The sequence below is a fragment of the Aptenodytes patagonicus genome, chromosome 8 (genome assembly GCF_965638725.1).
Source record: "Aptenodytes patagonicus chromosome 8, bAptPat1.pri.cur, whole genome shotgun sequence".
NCBI classification, from domain to species: Eukaryota; Metazoa; Chordata; class Aves; order Sphenisciformes; family Spheniscidae; genus Aptenodytes; species Aptenodytes patagonicus.
The window spans coordinates 2,750,209-2,763,234 of NC_134956.1; the positions used below are offsets into that span (position 1 = coordinate 2,750,209).

At 34.7% G+C, this 13,026-nt stretch overlaps 1 protein-coding gene and 1 long non-coding RNA gene across 5 annotated transcripts in view; one reads left to right on the top strand and one right to left on the bottom strand.

The window, feature by feature from the left end:
- Positions 1–13,026, bottom strand: part of LOC143163987 (uncharacterized) — a 69,248-nt gene that overhangs the window by 53,969 nt on the left and 2,253 nt on the right. For both annotated transcript variants that reach the window (XR_012996006.1, XR_012996005.1), the window contains exon 2: positions 7,740–7,818. This is a non-coding gene — a long non-coding RNA (uncharacterized LOC143163987). The remainder of the gene's footprint in view (positions 1–7,739; positions 7,819–13,026) is intronic.
- RAF1 (Raf-1 proto-oncogene, serine/threonine kinase) overlaps positions 1–13,026 on the top strand; it is an 81,199-nt gene that overhangs the window by 21,271 nt on the left and 46,902 nt on the right. The gene's annotated exons all lie outside the window — the stretch shown is intronic.

Genomic DNA, 13,026 nt, shown 5'->3' on the forward strand with positions numbered 1-13,026 from the left:
CCCCCCTTTTTTGTTGTTGTTTTTGTTGGGGTTTTTTTGTGAGCAGTCTGGGATGACAATCCTGTGTGTGCTTTAAACTTGCTTTTTTAAAACATGCTGCACACTTTAATGCTGTTTTGTGTTGCCAAGAAAAGTGCTATGTATAAACAAAAACTCTGAGACCATCATCTTTTTATATATTCTCTGTATCTTTATTCCAGAAGTTAATACCCCAGATGTTTCTTTAGGATACACCTGTCAAAGATTTTCAGGTTATTTGCAAAATTTTTGTAAATACAGAACAGCTTTTTAACCCTTCAAATTAAACTGGATGGTATTTCTGCTTCACTGTAAAAACTATTCTAAGTATTTTTATGTCATATTGCTATTTTTTCCCTCCAGTTTCTGGGTGTTGGAGAAATAACTGTGTGTTTATCCTACTTAATTAAACAAAGGTCAAGCAAGGCAAAACAGAATTTTGTGAGGATTTTGTGAAGGAACAAGAGCATCACTAAATCTGAGCCATAATTTTTTCTAAAAAGCCTAGGCAGTCCTGGATTAGCAGATCAAGATTCCGACAACTATGGATCATTCAGAGAACAGATCTGGATCTAAATCTTGTGTCCTGAATCCTTTTCAAATTAGGAGATGCACATGATTTAAACTGTAAGTAATGTATATCAATAGATAGATTACTTATTCTTCTTCGTCAAACTAGTATTAGTCAGAACCCTGTACTTTAGGCACATTTTGGAGGCAGAAAATCTGCCCATTTGGTATTTCAGTAACTGGATTAAGAGGAAAGTAATCGACTAGCCATTCAGGATGGAAATCAAGCAAAATCAGATCAGCACAGATCAGAAATAGGAAAGGGATGAAAATGTCTTGAAATGACTTAACTGAGATGCTGTCACTTAAAAGTGACAAACTGTGATAATATTTTTGTAATATTGGCTGCATTTTGTAAAAGTAGAAATTAATTTCAAAACAACTGTAGATACACCTTTTTGGTGGGAATTTGCTGTGTAATTCTACCATACTTCATGTACTTGCTACATATAGTAAAACATTAAGATCTGTATTTTAGTATTTCAGAGATGCATGTAAGTTGAAATCTGGTAATTCAGTTCACAGATGTAATCTCTAAATGTGGTAGTCAAATTGTGAGAAGTCCCATTACACAAATGGAAGGCACTTGCTTTGTAAATTAGTTCTAGAACTGTCCAGTTGTACCCTGTCCATAGGGTACATATTCTGCTTTAATTGTGGTCTGTACTGAGATAATACAAAACCGAAATCTTGACGTGTAAGAATATTTCAGTATTGTTCAACTCTAGCATATCTCACGTAGCCGTAAGCATTTGGCAGTATAGTGAAACTGCAGGGTAACTGTTACCAAGAAGTAAAGATTATTTTTGTTATACAGTAAGGATTATGGAGGGAAGTTGTATAGGTGGATATTGAAACAGCAGATTGCCAGCCTTTACCTCTCAATTTTGTTCCCAATCTCCCTCATTAATTCCCCATGTGCCCTTAGGCAAATCAATCTGTTTTCATTTTGAAGTAACAGCTAAAAGGATAAAATGCTTGCAGGTGGTTTAAAGATGCTATTCTAGAGACTCAACATAATCTACTGATGTTAATAATAAAAAAAAAAGAGCTGAAAGGATCTTTCCCTCCAAACCTAAGAAGGATAAACGGCAAAAGTTGATTCTAAATGAGAATTTAAAAGCCCTTGGCTCTGGTATTTTTAAATCTAAAATCATAGTAAGGTGAACACAAAACCCAAAAGGCAACTTACAGAAAGCATAAAACTATAAAAGACTCTCAAATGCACAGAAATAGAAAATCGGCCTCTAATTCAGGAAAACCTTACATTGATTGCTCTAATGTGGGAGGTCATAATAGGGGAAAAACACTTTTTTGTTTGTTTACAGCACTCTTCCTAATCATCTATCACTGGATTTGTTGTGGTTTATGAAGTGCTGTGAGAACCTAGAATAGGAAATGCCTACAAATACACACCAGAATACTTACCTCCTGAGTTTGCCTAATTCTTATTCAAATCTATCGTTTTAGTCCCTATGAGATGACTATGTAGGCATGTGAGAGGTACTTGTCTTATAAAAATAACTTTATTTTTCTCTGTCATCCTTTTATTTTCCCAGCTGAAGAGTCCTAATCTAGTTAGTTGCTTATCATGTAGAAGCTGGTTTATAGCTCTAAAAATCCCTGCTGCCCTTTTCTGCTCCTCATTTAATTTTATTAAACGTGTATTCTGGCACAGGAGCAGATCTGCATGCTGTATTAAAAATGTGGGTACATCCTTGATTTATACAATGCAGTAAGTACTCTCTTCTGTTTTGTTCTCAGCTCTCACCCTAAATTCCTAATGTTGTTTCTCGTCTTAACCATTACTAAGCACTGAGCTGGCATTTTTAGGGAGCCATTCACAGTAAATCCCACATCTCTATCTGGCTGACAAGAGCTAAACCAGAACCCCTTACTGTTTACATATGATGTAGGTTGTCTTTTCCTAGACTGTTGCTTTGCATTCACTTGCATAAGATTTAATCTACTATTTCAGAATCTAATATTGCGCTTTTTCAATGTATAATGTTTTAGTCTCAACTATCTTAAAAAATTGTGTTTATCAGCAAACTTTCTTGCCTTCCTATTTACTCCTATTGTTCTTTTTTATAACCTTTTGAAGAAGTCACATGGTCTTTTCTCAAACCAGACAATACCTACAGTGTAAGAAGTAAATTAATTATAACGTGGAATTTATGAACAATAGACAAAAAAACTAATTTAGCAACTTCAGCTCTGATTGTATATAATAATATTGTGGCTTATGTCAGTGTGATAAACAGACAAGTGAGAAGGTATAGACTTTGAGATATACTTTGCATATGCAAAAAGATACTCTTTCTGGGATCACAGAGTTTCTACTCTGGCTGCAGTTTCACAAGCCAAATAATTGGATCTGTAGGCTGTTGCCAAATGGGGAGATTCCGGTCTGCACACCTCATCCACTAGCTGAGCTTTCCTGCTCCTTCCCTCGCATTGATCAAGAAGTGCTGGGACTGTGAGATTAGTCATGAAAACATAAAAATCTGACTCACCATGCAGTGTCATGACCGCTAGATCCAGTGTGAGAGAAGGGGCAGAAACGTGCAGCTGGGGCTGAAAGGGGAAAAAGGGACTGTCCCTTTGGCAGCGGTATGTAATTAGACATTACATGTGTTACATGTATTGTGAAATTGCACCTAAGCCCTAAAGCATAGCAGTGCTCCTACTTTTTCGTTACAGAGGAGAAACATGATGTGCAGAGAACTTAACAAAATCCACACTTTTTCTCCATGTGACAGTCAGGAATGTAGCCCAAATGCTCTGATGCAGCGTGAAGCTTTAACCCTGGACAAAAATCATTAACTGCTTGTCTGCATTATCAGACCTGTGACTTGCTTTGAGCACGTCATTTGTGATTATTATGCAGGTTAGTATTCATGCTGTTTATGCTGAAAGTGAAAGCTTGTGTTGGGAAACTAAGCCAAAAAATGAAAAGTTTTCTCTAATGAAGTATAAAGACTGACTCAGTTAAATCTGTCTGATAGTGTCTAATTCTAGTAAGAATAACTTGTAAAACTTTTTAGCCTAATTCTATGAATTGAAAAACCCACTGCAACCTCTTAATGCCAACTGCATTTATCTATTTATAATTCTCAGTGAGAAAGCCTACTGGGTGGCATACATCTAATGTAGTGCAGGTGATGCAACAACTTTGGAACTGATGGCAGTAGTGAAGGTGGGGAAAGAGAAAGGTATGAAGGCAGACAGTGATTAAGGCTGCCTGATAACAGTAGCCTTTTTGCTGTTTGTTTACTCTTGTAATATCAATGGGAAATCAAAATAACAAGTTCAGGTTAAGCTTAAAAATAAAGCAGTTTAGACTGTTTGAAGATAGATGCTAATGTAACTGAAAGCAACTGTATAGCATATCAACAGCTGCTTCAGTATGACATAGTGACATTCATAACGACATTCATAACGACATTCATTTAGTCTAAAATGCTAATGAAGACCAAGGATGTTATGCCTTGTAGTAAATAGTTGTGGTAAGAATAGTATTAATATGGCCTATTGCTTTAAAAGTTTTTTACTGCATTAAGTTAGTGTGAAAGAATAATCCTATATTCTCTCCTTCTATGATAAAAGTTTTCCTGAAACTGCTATTCTTTCTTTTCCTTGAATGAGGAATGCAGTATTCAATGTGAAAACTACCTATTTTCATAAGAAAATAATTGTTATTTTTAATAACCTACACAAATGATTATTTATAATACTGCTCAACTTTGAACTTTGACTACCTAGCATTTTATATCCTTGCCAAGTCGTCTTTTATAAAACATTGTTTTCAGTATGGGTTTTTTTTGGTTTGTTTGTTTTTTTTTTTTGAAAGACTGCTTAGGTTTCTGGCCCAGCAGAACAATTGAATTTACTCAGGATTATAAAATTCTACAGTACTAGCTACTGCCAAATAGCACTTTCTTACCAAGAACTCAAAACTGCAAAGTAAAGGTAATTAGAACATATTGGCTTTTTGCCAAATTCCAAGGTACGCTTCCTTGGCAAGCATCATCTCAAATGTTTTATATAAGCTGTTCTACAGCAGTTCCACTTTCCTCCAGGAAAAGCTATTTTATAGAAAGGGAGTCTTAGCAATCCTTACTTCTTGACTATTTTATTATTTATTGTTCCATATCGCTATGCAGCAGTAGCATATTTAGTTGTAAATTCTTTCCATTGCTCACAAAACCACACAAACGTCTTGGAGCTTTCCTCAGAGAATTCTTAACTTCCTACAAAAACAAGCAACAAAAGCTATCGGGAAAAGTAACCAGAAGATTTTTAATCACTTGAGTCTATTTCCTATCCCTAGGAGAAACTAGGATTTTCCAAGTTAAATACTCAAGTGAATTACATGGCCTGTATTAAACTAAATAAATCTATGATCTATTATTTTATGTGAACTATATTGTGTCAAATATGAGAACAGATCCTATTTCTTACCCGTTCTCAAAGACTTCCTAGGATTGCTACAGAAATGGAAATTCTTCTTGAATAGGCCTGTTTTATCTTTTGGTCACTTAGATGTGAGATTTCATTGTGTCTTTTCAAACGTATGAACTAGCTGCCATGTCTCACTCCTTTTGATAAATGGAAGCTTCTTAAATCCCATGTTTTAAATACAAAATACTAGCTAGCACATGTGTACAATAGCTCAATGTCTAACTTAGAGTTTACTGTGGTAACACTCACTACTCTCTTCCAGATACCAGAGGAATTGGGATATATTGTAATATCAGATTTCACCACTTTGAATATTGCAAGGACAAATTGTTACACTTATGGCAGTGCATGATGCTAAAGCTTTGCATTGATAATGTTTAAATACTCTAGACTGCTCTAAGGTGTGTTCAAATGAAAACATAATTGCACTAAGGCTTGGCATACATCGTTACATATTTGTGCATTTAAAAGTAATGGCCCACCTTGGAGAAAAGCTGGAAGCAAAGTGGAATGCCAGGTGCATCTGGAAGAGATGATTTTTCTTTCTTATAGTCAATTTACTAATAGGGAGTTTAGTAAATTTAGTAAATCCTGTCCTCTGATACTGACAGATAATGATTTTTTTTTTTAATCCTTATGTGTTCTAAGGTTGTGTTTGGTTTGTTTTTGTGTTTTTTTGTTGTGTGGTTTGGTTTTTTTAATCCCCCATCTCAAAATTCTATGCTAAATCTTGCCTTCCTACATCTCTCTGAGCTATATGAAGATGGGTAGGAAAGCACAATTGTAGAAGTTTAAAAGGTGAAGTGTAGTAATTATACATAAAGTTATTACTGAGATTGTTTACTTTGATATGCTTTACTATGATAGCACTAAAAATCTGAGGTTAGACCTTTGGTTTCAATGGAAATATCCTGAACTCTCCTAGACATAAACAAAGCAGGTGTGAAATATTAATTTATAATATATTAAATTTATAATAATATATATAAGGTATCCTATATTTCAAATATTCTGGAAACTTGCTTATAAAAATATGCAATAATTATTTTGAACAAAACTGTCTATAATCACCAATACGTATTTAAGAATAAGCATAGTTGTGACTATATGTTATCAAATGCTAAACAAAGCCGGGGGGGGGGAGGCAAATAATTTTGCTTGCATTCTTGTCAGCTAAGAGCATGACCCTACTTGAAAACTTGATAAATCAAAATCCATTACTTGGGAAAATAACTTTGTTGCTTTGTACGGAATGTTTCACCCAACTATTTAGTTAAAATAGCTAATGTTGAAGTCTATGATCCTGAAAGCTACAAGAAGTCAGATAATTTACCCAGAGTGTGCTGGGTCAAAGCATCTGAAGACTGCATGCACCAACGTAAGATGTCTTTGGTCATATTGTTTCTTATTCACTATATGGCCTTCACAAGAGGAGGAAAAAAAATCCACCTTAGTTTATTTTCAAAAGACAGTCTTAAAAGAGGTGTATCTGTCAAGTATGTCCTGGGGAGATGTCTTGGCAATTGATCCTCCTCAGATAGCAATAATGCTTTTGAGTTTCACCCTACTTGCTTCAGGAAAGATTTAACTTTACTTCAATTACAGAACCATCGTAAAGCACTGCTGACCCTATAATACTGGAAGTAATACTCAGTTTAGAATTAAGGTAATAGCATGGCATATATAGAGGAATTAAAATGGTAGTATGTTGAAGTCATCAAACCCCAAGTTGGAATTATAAGTAAATATATATTATATACTGGCAACAAGAATTTGCAATTCCTTTTCCTCCGTCAACTTTATATATATTAGGGGAAAAAATACCCTTTTTTTTTCTTCATTTCCTGTCTGAACATTAGTGTGTGAACATAGAATCAGGTTACTCCAACTCACAAAGACGTTAGCAACACTTACTTTATGAAAAACAGGGCTTTAGTCCCCAAAAAAGATTTTGCTTTTTTTTTTTATTCAGCCTTACTATCAAATAAACTGATGTCTCAGCAATAATGTTTTAGCAGTTACTTAAGTTCTTATGTCGCTATTCTGTTTAGGTGAAATGCAGAAGAAAGGTTTACATAATTTGTTGCTAATAGAAAGCTTCTGTCTCCACCAGAAATAAGTTTGAAGTTAAAGAATGTCTGAATAAATTAATCTGAATACATCTGAGTATTAGATATACATCTTGAAAGTATTAAAAATACTCAGGTACAACCAGACATGTTGATACTCATTTCTCTGCAATTGCTGAAAGATTTAACAAATCTACTAACACAGCATACTAGAGTTTTGCAGTGAGGCACAGCAATAGACTTGTATGTTTGCATTCCTTTGACCTGATGTCTTTGCTAATTACTGTTCAAGTAATTTAGTTGTTTTGCTCATAGCATTGTTTTGGGTTTTTATTATCTTGCAAAAAGAAATTAAAAAAAATAAGACCAAAATGAACATCATCTTGTATTAGAAGCTTTAAACATAATTAAATCGACTTTTCCATTGGAGGAAAAGCATATCCTGATGCATATAATCAATTCAATTACCACTGTCCAGTCTAAGATAAATGAATTTGTAACAACAACAGAAAAGCCTTAACAAATTACAAATATCTGACAAAAACATCCCCCACCTTTTTAATCAGAGACTAAATTAGCCATATCCATATACAATTTTTTTTAAAATAGCATACTTACATTGGTGTATCATCCTACAAAGGTTCACATGGTGAAATCTACTGATGCGTTCTGCTGCTGTCAAAAATAATGCTGATACCTGTAATAGAGATGTGGTCCATTAGCATATACTGAAATTTTCACCAATGCACCTTAGTCTAGCTCTGAAATACTACATACCAGCATGCTTTATACAGATCTGTTATGAACTTGTACGGCTACCAAGCTTAATCAGCTTAATAATAAAAATCTTTCACTGTTGTCATATTTTCATTAGTGTACTGTTTCTGAAGTTACATCCTTACAACATAATTTTGAATTGTCATACCCTTCTAAGCACAATTTGCTATATATGACATTGAGGTACAAAGTATGAAAGGCTAGCTAAAACATGGGTATATTGCCAAAGGTAATGTATGCCTTTGATCACCTATCTTTGTTTATCTGAATGTTTGAGATGAACTTGAAAGACAATGGATAAATAGGCTTGTGCTGAAAGCCAAATATTTTTTTTTTCTTCTTACTTTGCATAGCTTTTTATAACATAATCTAGTAAATGAGAGTTCCATTTCTCTTAGTACGTGAATGTATGCACATGGCTAAAATGGACTTTTGTCTTCTTGCTAGATACATTGAACCTTTGAATGATGCCAGGTATTTATTACCTTATACCTGTATTCTAATTAGTCTGGCTTTACCTGGGAATAGCAGTGCTGGAGACCAGCTTGGATAGATACGCTGTCTAGACTGCTTTTGATTCCCTTGTCTCTTGGAATCTACCTTTGATAAAAGTAGAGTGCAATGTCAGAAAGAACGTGTTTCTGTACACAACACAAACATATGACAAGAAGAATAGGTTCCTCGTCAAAACTGTTAAAAAAAAAAAAGTTTGGCTTTTTTTATGAAGAATCACAACAAATAGGATTTATGAAAAGATAAAGGGAAGTTTACAATTTTTTTTCTTTTGTTGCCTATCATCCCTCCATGTTTTGAACATACAGTCAGATACATGTACACACATCTTCCTGTTTTACCCTATTGCTACTGATTTGATACTTGTGATTCTTCATAGAAAACTGAAATTTTGCTGTCAACCTAATGTACTTTATTACAATGAATAACTTCAAGAGAAACTAAGTATTGAATGCAGTTCAGTTACCACACACTCAAAATTGTCCATTCACAGGAAAAATAATGCATAGCTTGAGGTCATGCCAAATCAGATGATCAGCCTCTTTATGTAGTCCTGTATCAGGTATAATAAAAAAATCTTCTACAGCTGAGCAATTATATATTCAGGCTAGGTTCTAAAAATGTTTGTCAGGAAAGAGCTATTTATGCTTTGTTATTTTTAAACTGTAGTACCTAGCTCTGAATAGATTTTAATGTGGTTAGACTTTTTCAGAAAGTCAAAATAAACCAAATAAACCAGTTTGGTTAGGTTTCAAAAATAGGATGCATGTATAAATCAAAGTGCTGTATTTATTGTCTATGAAGTAAGAATGACTGTTCAAATAGCAACAAATTAAAGCCTAGATTATTATCCCCCCCCCCGCTGGAGCTCCAATAATGCTTATTCAGACTGAGTATTTATTCAATGTGCAGGTGACACCCATCAGTTCAGCATCTCCACATTAAATTTATAAAACATTATTCTACAATGATTTTCATGCTTTGATATTCTCGGTATACAGTGGTATACCAATGGACTTAGTACGTTTGTCTTACGCTCCTCTTTGAGGCTTCCTAAGTTCTGCCTGTGACGAAAGGAATGTTACCCAGATTCTCGATCCTTCTATTGGGAATCTAACTGCTATCCCCCCAATACATTTCCAACTACAGGGAAAAACCACAGCTATGGTTACCTAATAAAATACGATACCTGTCAGACACAGTTTAACAGAGATCACTTTGAAACCACATGGCTTTAGTGATATTTTCATTTTTTGGTTTTTTTTTTTCAGTCAGCTTGTACTGCATTTGCAAACAAATGGGTAGCCAAGGTCCGTAACAGCAAATGAGTCAATGGACATGGGCTGAGTCACGCAGCAGGGACAATTGTCTGTAAGCAGGACCTGTGCTTTAAATCTCAGGTTTCAAAGTTATGACCAGCATTCTTATGTGTCACAACTTCTTTTCACACAAAATTAAATCTTGGTAATAAGTACTGCAAATGAGTATCTAAAATTCAGGAAAGCAACTTAACTCCTCTGTCTGGAGAAGAGTCTGAGAGAACTGGATGGGGTAGTGCAGTGCCTCTGAATGTTCCTAGAAGCAAATTGCATTGCACTGAAATTGGAGAAGTAGAAATTCTCTGCTGCACTGCATGTAACAAGCCCAGAGACACTGGATATCTATAATACCATAAATTACAGTAGGAGCATATGGAGGACTGAAAACTGGTAGAGAGTTTGTTGAAAATGTTAAGAATGTTTCATGTAAGATTATCAGTGAAGAAAGGCTAATACAACTTTTTTACTCTGAAGTGTTCCCATACAAACTTTTATTGAAAATCTATTGCAATTGACATTTTCATCAAATATTTTTATTGTTAAGTTTATAAAAGGACAACCCAAGAACCATGTAAGTATAATAGATGGATTATAGTATTAGAGATGGAATTGATTCTGGAAGAATATATGAATCTGTAGAGGATTATAGTCCTTGACAAAGAATTGAATATGTTTTTTAGATAAATATGTTTCTTAAAGGAAAGTGTTAAAGCAGCAAAGAAAAAAAGGAAAAAATAAAGAGGAGAACTTAAATTTATATACAGAATGAAGTGGTCAACAGATAGGCAAAACTTGTTTGCAGTATTGTGGAGGCAAGTACGGCACAACGTATTTACCTCAAGCTGTGTCTTGTGTGTGTATAAAACATAATAAAAGAAACTTTGCATGACAGCTCTTGGTAACTGTCTTAAAGCACTTAAATTGGCTTGACCCTGCAAGTGAATAAAACTGAAGTGAATTTAAAAATAGCTACTGAAGCATGAAGTAATAACAGCATATATGAGGCTTGTATCAGACAGTCCATTCTGTACCATAAAGCACACGACCTTACACTGAGACGAAGATTTACTGAAGAAAATCCTTGGAGGTTAGAACCTGCAGATACACAAGCCTATGCAACCCTGCCTCATAGCCTGACTGACTTCCCCTGAGTTCTCTGTGTGCAGGAGTTGGTTAGATGGATCTGCTTCCAGAATCCAGCCTTTCCAGGGAAGTAATGAAGTCACTACATGCTTAATCTATGACTGATGATAAAGACTGAAGCTTTTGGAAGGAAGTGTCTCTTGTGTTGTGCCTATGGGGAGTCAGGTGTTATCTTCATAAGGAAAAGAAAAACTCCCAAGATTTAGCTTCACAATTTGCCTGAAGAGATGCTGAATGGAGTGGAGAAAGATAGCAACCACATTTAGTTGGATATGGATAACATAAAAAGTTGAGTTTGTTCAGGATAAAACAACAAAAATAATTAATGTGAACAGACTGTGCTACAGTTTCCGTTCCAGCAAAACAAGTTTACTGCTTTGTTAACAGCTTCATATATAAGATGTCCTATTGTTGTAAAGTAATGTATGCAATTTAAATTCTACAATGCATGAAAAACCCAAACAAACTATAAATTACATTCCCACCCCTTCAATGGGGGGGAAATAATAAAGTCTTTCAGCTGAACTATAAAACATAAATAGTTTATGTACCACCATACAAATAAGATATTCCTTATTTGGAGTACTTCTCTCAGGTTGCTATTGCTTGATTTGTTTGAGGCTGCTTTCTTCATGGCCTCTGTACGTTGGACTTCTTTTGTATCTAACTTGACTTAAATTTTTCCTAAGCAATGTTCTCTTACTCAAAAAAAAAAAAAATCTTATGGGGGAGTAAGAGAATAATTTATAGCATATATCAAAATAACATGCAGAAGTATAATGCTTTGAATGTGGCTCAGATTGAATAACCCTGGATAAAATGGCAAAGTTTGTCTATAGCAATCCTTGGCTTGAGGAGTAAGGGAGTAAGATTTGATACCCAAAATTCCGTAATAAAGTGTGTATATACATTGCTTCTTTTTCCCAGCCAGCATTACACTCCTAATTCCTGCTACACATTCTTCTGAGGCTTATAGATATTTCATGTACTGAAGATACAATTAAGGTTATGCAATGTCACTTGAAACATTTTATACTTTTTGAGACTTCCCCGAGTAATCACAGTTAAGTAGACTGAGAATACATGAATATTGCATATAGCAAACTGAACCACAACAAATAAAGAATAGGTTTAACTTTTACATGTTTCTTTTCAGCAGTCAGTATTAAAACTCTTCTCAAAGATCGTCACTCAGTATCATCCATCCCATTTTTAATTATGAGGAAACTGAAGTCTGTGAAGCTGAGATGGCTTTGCCTGTGTGACATACCCACTGGATGAAAGGGAGTTCCCAAGTCTACAACTCCTAGACAGATTTGCCTCGTATCTCAAGATAATAGTTAGTCACTAGCCCACTCTAAACCCTAGTGGCACTGTTCTCGTTCTCTTTCTAATCACTCCTCAGCCTGCTTTTTATAGAGGTAGAAAACACTTCAGATAGTGAAAACGTAAGATTTGATTATATGCCTGGACAAATGAAAGTCTAATACCTGGACATTCACATGTTAAACCTATTGTAAACCCAACCACTAAACACAAACATAAACCAGACCAACCTCAGGAAGAATGCTAATAATTTTCAGTTTATTTTGGAAAGTTTGTTCAATTTTTGTTTCCCTTCTACTTTAGTGCTGTAATGTTTGCATTTCTTCGCTTTGTTTCCTTGTTTGCTTTTTTCTTTCTTGTAATTACTGTATTTCTTTGCATGTGCTACATTGTTTAACTATCTGAAATTTGCCTTGCTTTCCTCCATATCTGTGTTCATTTGTTCCATGACTACAATCCTTTAAACTTCTTTTAAAAAAACAGTAGAAGGATCAAACTTTATGAATGGTCTTCTGTCAAAACCACCTCTTCTGGAAGTGGTTATCCTTCTTTTCTTTCCCTTTTTCTTTTTAAGCTTCTCATGGCATGTTCTTATTCGTATTTTACAATATTTTAAGCTCCTTTTGCATATTTTGCCAAAATGTGTACTACTGTCTACCATATTACATGGATATGGTTAGTCTTAAGCCATGTGAACAGTTATTGTACACACTGCTTTGAGTTTTTTTGTTTCTCCTGGGCCAACTCCCAGTCAGATACATGGATACGACTCCTGTTAAAGTCATGTAAACTGTGCATGTGCATCAGAGGACTCCTTCAGTTTAAAT